Here is a 5557-nt window from a genome sequence, read left to right as displayed (position 1 = left end):
TTTTTTCATCGATAGTCTGTAATTGGAACCATAACTCTTATTTATTCAAATTGTATTAATATGTAAAGACCAAGTGTAACTTATATCATCGTTAAATCTTATCTTATAAAACCAGTGGAACTTCAAAATCGTTAAAATTCATGGCTCCCGCCGCATTGCACGGGTACACAACTAGTCCTATAAACTCATATCGTTAGCTTATGTTGGCTAACTCTCCAAACTCATGGGGTTGGTTTGTTTTGGTCAACCCTTTTTTTTGCAAAAAAAGTTATATTTATAAAAGAAAAAATATATATATATATATATATATATATATATATATATATAAGGCTCTCTCTCTATATAAGTAAGATTCACAAGAAATGATGTGTCACCCTAAGAATTGAGTATTATATATTTCTTGCATTGAGGTTGAGTTTGTGTATCCCACATTGATGGAGAGATGAAAGATCAACAATTGATGGTAGGTATATAAGAAGAGGTTGATGTGTCTTTATCTTAATTCACGGGGTTGGTTCTTTGGCTAATACTATAAACTCATATAACTGGTTCACGTTGGTTAACCCTCTAAACTCATGGGGTTTGTTCATTTTGACGAACCCTCTATTTGCAAAAAAAAAATTGTCTATATAAAAAAAATCAATATATTAATACAAAAAAAGCTATAAAATAATAAGATGACATTATTAAAACCAAATATTTTAAATTTCTTGCATTGTGGTTAGATTTTGGGTATCCACATTGATTAAAAATTGATACGTCAATGAAGAAAATGAGTATATAAGAGAAATATGAGGTCCATTTGAAAATTAAAAGGTTCATTTGGCTATATAAGTCATATGTATCTTTAAATGTTTGGAGCAATTGTCTAAACTCACGTGGTTGGATCATTTTCACTGAACTTCTAAACATATGCGGTTTACTCATTTTGGCCAACCCTTTTATTATGAAAAAATTAATCTATACTAAATATTAATTGAAGAGATAATTTTAATATGTTTTTGAAAGTAAGAAGCGGAACCGTTGATGCGGCACCCTAATAATTGAATATTCTTCAATCTTGAATTGTGATTGAGTTTTATATATCCCACACTGATTGAGAGTTGAAAGATTGACAAAAATGTTGGATATGTAAAATGAGGTCGAGATGCCTTTTGTGACAACTCATGAGGTTGGTTACTCTTGGTTGATTCTCTTAACACATGTGGTTAGAGCATTTTGGCCGGCCCTCCGAACACATAGGGTTGGTTCATTTTGTGCAACTCTCTTTTTGCAAGAATGTTTAATCAATATTAAAAATTAATTATATATATAATCTTTATTCTTTCTATATTTAGAAGTAAGAACCACAACTATCAATGTGACACCCTAAGATTCAGTATTCTTTAATCTTGAATTGTGATTGAGTTTTGTCTATCCCATATTGATAGGTAGAGAAAAAGATTGACACTGAATGATAGATATATAAAGGAAGATTGAGATGTCTCTGTGGCAATTCATAAGGTTGACTCGCTTGAACATTCAATGAGCATTCTCAATATTATACCTTGAAGAGGACTGGTTCAAGTCCAGGATGGCCCAGCTGCGCCAGGGAAAAGAATAGAAGAAGCGTCTGACTCCTTCATGAAGAGAACAATAGCCTGACAAGGGTTCGGTCCGATTTAGGTGCCCAGTTAATGAAATTCGAAGACAAGAGCAAAAAATAACCGGCAACTCCCATCATATGAAATGGGTTCAATGTCCAGTTACAATTCGAACAATTTTAAATTTGCCTGAAACCATCTCTTTCTCAACTTGACTACTTGAATCGTATATTTTTAATAAAATAGTGATTGCGAGGCCCCAATTCTTGACCTACCAAAATGTTTACTTCGGGGAATCTTTAGAATTACCATTGCTTAGCTTTCAATTCGCCAGAAAATTCTGGATGACCATCCTGTATTGCTGAATAGAGCACCTACTTTGCACCGTCTATAAATCTTTTACATAAAAATTCAAACAATTCAAGCATTAGCTCTCCCTGAAAAGGAGGTGAATACAAATAGATTTTAAACGAGACAAAAGGGGGGTTAAAGACCACTCAATAAAAACAATTAGGAGATTCTCTACTATTGGGGCTGTGAAAAAATATGATAGACGCGCTCGGGAGGGAATCCCCTAAATTAATTAAGAAATATGGATTTATCACAAGTCATTGGATCTATCCATTTTTGAACGTGAGAGGACCTTTCCCTAGTACGAGAGGACCGGGAAGGACCGATTCAGGTGAGATCCAATGTAGATCCAACTATCGGGATTTTGAGCATAAATATTCCACTGGTATTATTGAAACTTGCTTGAATATGAACTTCCCTCGAAGAGAAGCAAATGAAAGGCTTTCATAAAAATTCTCGTAGAATCGAGAATGAAGTTTTCATTCTGTACATGCCAGATCATGAATTAGTAACTGCATCCAATTTCTAAAAAAATCCGTGTGGGCGTTAGAGCATTGAGAGGACCTTTCCCTAGTACGAGAGGATAAAAATTTATACTTAACTTAAATTGGCACCGGAAATTCCCTCTGCCCCTACCGTACTCCAGCTTGGTAGTTTCCACTTGGGAGCTTACGGTTTCATGTTCTATTTAACGGGTACGTCCAGTGCCAAAGTCACTGAATGGGTAAGTCGCCAATCCCAAACGAAAAAGAACAATTCTCTAAACTCATGGTGCTTAACTTATTTGGCTGACCTTCTTAACATAGAATTTTTGGTTAATTTTCTTTTTACAAAAAAAAATCTATATTAAAAGTTGAATAAATTAATATATAATGCTATAAGATATTGATGTGACAAATTAGAATTTAATATTTTCAAATTATGAATTGTGGTTGAATTTGACTTGAATCTTAATCCATATTATTGAGAAAAGAAATTACTGCAAAACAGTTAAGTATATGCAACGAGAAGAGATGCCTTGAAATATTGGAAGGGTTACGAATGCACTATGAAAATTTAGTATTTTCCATTTTGAAGTATAGGGATATTGATGTGGTTCATAATTGTTTGTTTATTATTTGACATGTGTTATGATTACCGTGCAACGCACGGTGCCGAGCACTAGTATATATTAAATATATACAAGGATGGATTGGGAAATGCTTTACCCGGCCCTGGCTTTATACGACTGGACATTCCTTGTTTGGGTATATGGACGGACCTACAGTGGTGTCAACAGTGGCACGTGCCACCGTATTGTTTCTCTGTCGAAAGGTATAAAACTTTAGGTTTGTGAAAGGTGCAGTCATATTAATTTGTTTTGTGTCACGACATGTATTTCGAAACTACAATGAGAACAAGTTTTCTTTAATAGAGTTGGTTTGCAAGACTCTTATTCCACCTAAAAACCGAGTTTGAATCATGTTAATATCATTTTTTTTAGTCAAATAGTGTCATCGTTTGAAAACATTTCCCTATACTTGTTACCTATAGTCAAATGGTGTCACATTTTGAAAATGTTTTCCTATATTTGAATCTTATAGTCAAAAGGTGTCACAGTTTGAAAAAAAATCCAGATCCATCCCTGACCAGATACCCAGTTTTATGAGGAATCAGAGCAACGCCTCGATTTACATATATTAATGTTTGTAGGGATTTAAGTTCTGGTGGGTATTTTCTATTATGAAATTTGAGGTAGTATTTCTACTATGATATCATTTAGAATGCTTTTTGAAAGTTTCAAAGTAAGTGGAAAATATGAATGGGCCGAGACTTTCAAAAAGGTTTTTAATGTTGTGACATAAGTGTGTTATCGTTTAAAGGATATGATGATATTTAGATAATGATGCGATTTTTAGTAAAACAATTATAAATATTGTAAGCATTTTAGTATGTTTTAAAAGAATTATAAGTTGTTCCATATTTTTTATAGCTAATTTTTTTATTTAAGTTTATATTAAACTATTATTTGGATGATTTGGGTTCAAGAAATCTTAGAGTAAGGGGCCGTTTACTAATACCCGGTAAGTACTTACCAGGTAATTCTTCTTATCGGATGAACATGACAAGGACCAAGAATCTTATCCGGTAAGAACAATGATAAGGATGAAGAGTCTTACCCGGTAAGTGAAGGTGACGCCTCTTATCCGGGTAAACGTTTACCACGTAAATTGTTACATGGGATATGTTTTGATGTATCCAGTAAAATAATGTGTTGACTCCTAACGATAAACAATTACCAAGTAAGCATTTAGGTAAACAATCCCTAAGTCGACATTGTTTTAATGGAACTTTCATGGAGATAACTACGAAACTTCCAAAGTTTTACCAATTACTTTGACCAAWTAAAGTTGCATAATTTTTTTTTCCATAAAAATATTTTAATAAAAGTTATTTTTGTAATTAATTTCTGTTAATTTCATAAGAAATTTAATGTAAATGGTGACTGATAAGTGTTAATTTATTAACCTTATTACATCATTTTCTTAACCATTTTCCTTTGTTTTATTTGCCCATTAGTGTCCTAATTGAGTCTTTTTATGCATTTTTCATATATTGGTAGTAATATAGTATATCTAATGTTAATTCCATGTTTTTGCAAGTTTTTGATCATTTTTGGGCCCAGTCCTGCAGCACTCCTACAGGACCAGGAGTGGCAAGGTCCTATAGGACCTGTCCGAGAGCTGGAAATCTGCTTGAGCCGTGGATAAATGGGCTAGTCCATAGAGGAGGCGTGGTCAACAGCCTTGGGCTTGGTCAAAGCCCAGTTTGAAGAGGCTTTTTGTCTTATTAGTTGGCACCCACTTTGGGACCTCCCTTGGCCTATATAAACAAGCCTTATGCTTTGTTTTAACTTACCTTTTTGATAATWTTACATACTTTGRGAGATTTATTGATAATCTTTTGTAAGTTGCTCTCAARAATAYTGCGTTCGGTTCTAAGCTTTCGGTTCTTATTGTTTGACTTTTCAAGAACCGATTTTTGTAAGTTGTGACTTCATTTTCAAGGTTTAATTTAAGTACTCGTATTTAATCTTCATCTTCTTTCTGTTCCAAGTTACGTTACGTTTTCTTACTTTTATTTCAAGTTACGAATTAGTCGATCGTTGTTGCTTTACATCGGATCTCGTCCTTTGTAGCTCACGGCTAATTTACGTAGTCTAAATAACCTGTTTTACGATTTTGTAAGTAACCTTTTGGTCTTTGTAACGAAACTTGTTGTGCAAGTTTCGTTACTTGACTTGCAAGCTTCCTTCAAAAGTCAAACCCACTTCCCAAAGCTTTCACATGTCTTCTCCTCATCCCATCAAAGTACAACTTGTCATCTCATCATGTACTCTTTTTCATTATTATTATTATTAGATTAATATAATTAATATTATTTAGTAATTAATAATTTACATTTCAGTATTTATATTTCAGTATTTATATTTCAGTCTTTATATTTCAGTATTTATATTTCAGTCTTTACATTTCAGTCTTTACTTTACTGCAATTTACATTTCCGTCATTTAATTTACAGTATTTCCATTTCCTGTAATTTAATTTATGTAATTTACTTTCTGCAATTTATTTTTCCGTCTC

This window comes from Cynara cardunculus, assembly GCF_001531365.2.
Source record: "Cynara cardunculus var. scolymus isolate 2C chromosome LG 17, CcrdV1, whole genome shotgun sequence".
NCBI lineage: Eukaryota > Viridiplantae > Streptophyta > Magnoliopsida > Asterales > Asteraceae > Cynara > Cynara cardunculus.
This window is presented reverse-complemented; position numbering follows the sequence as displayed.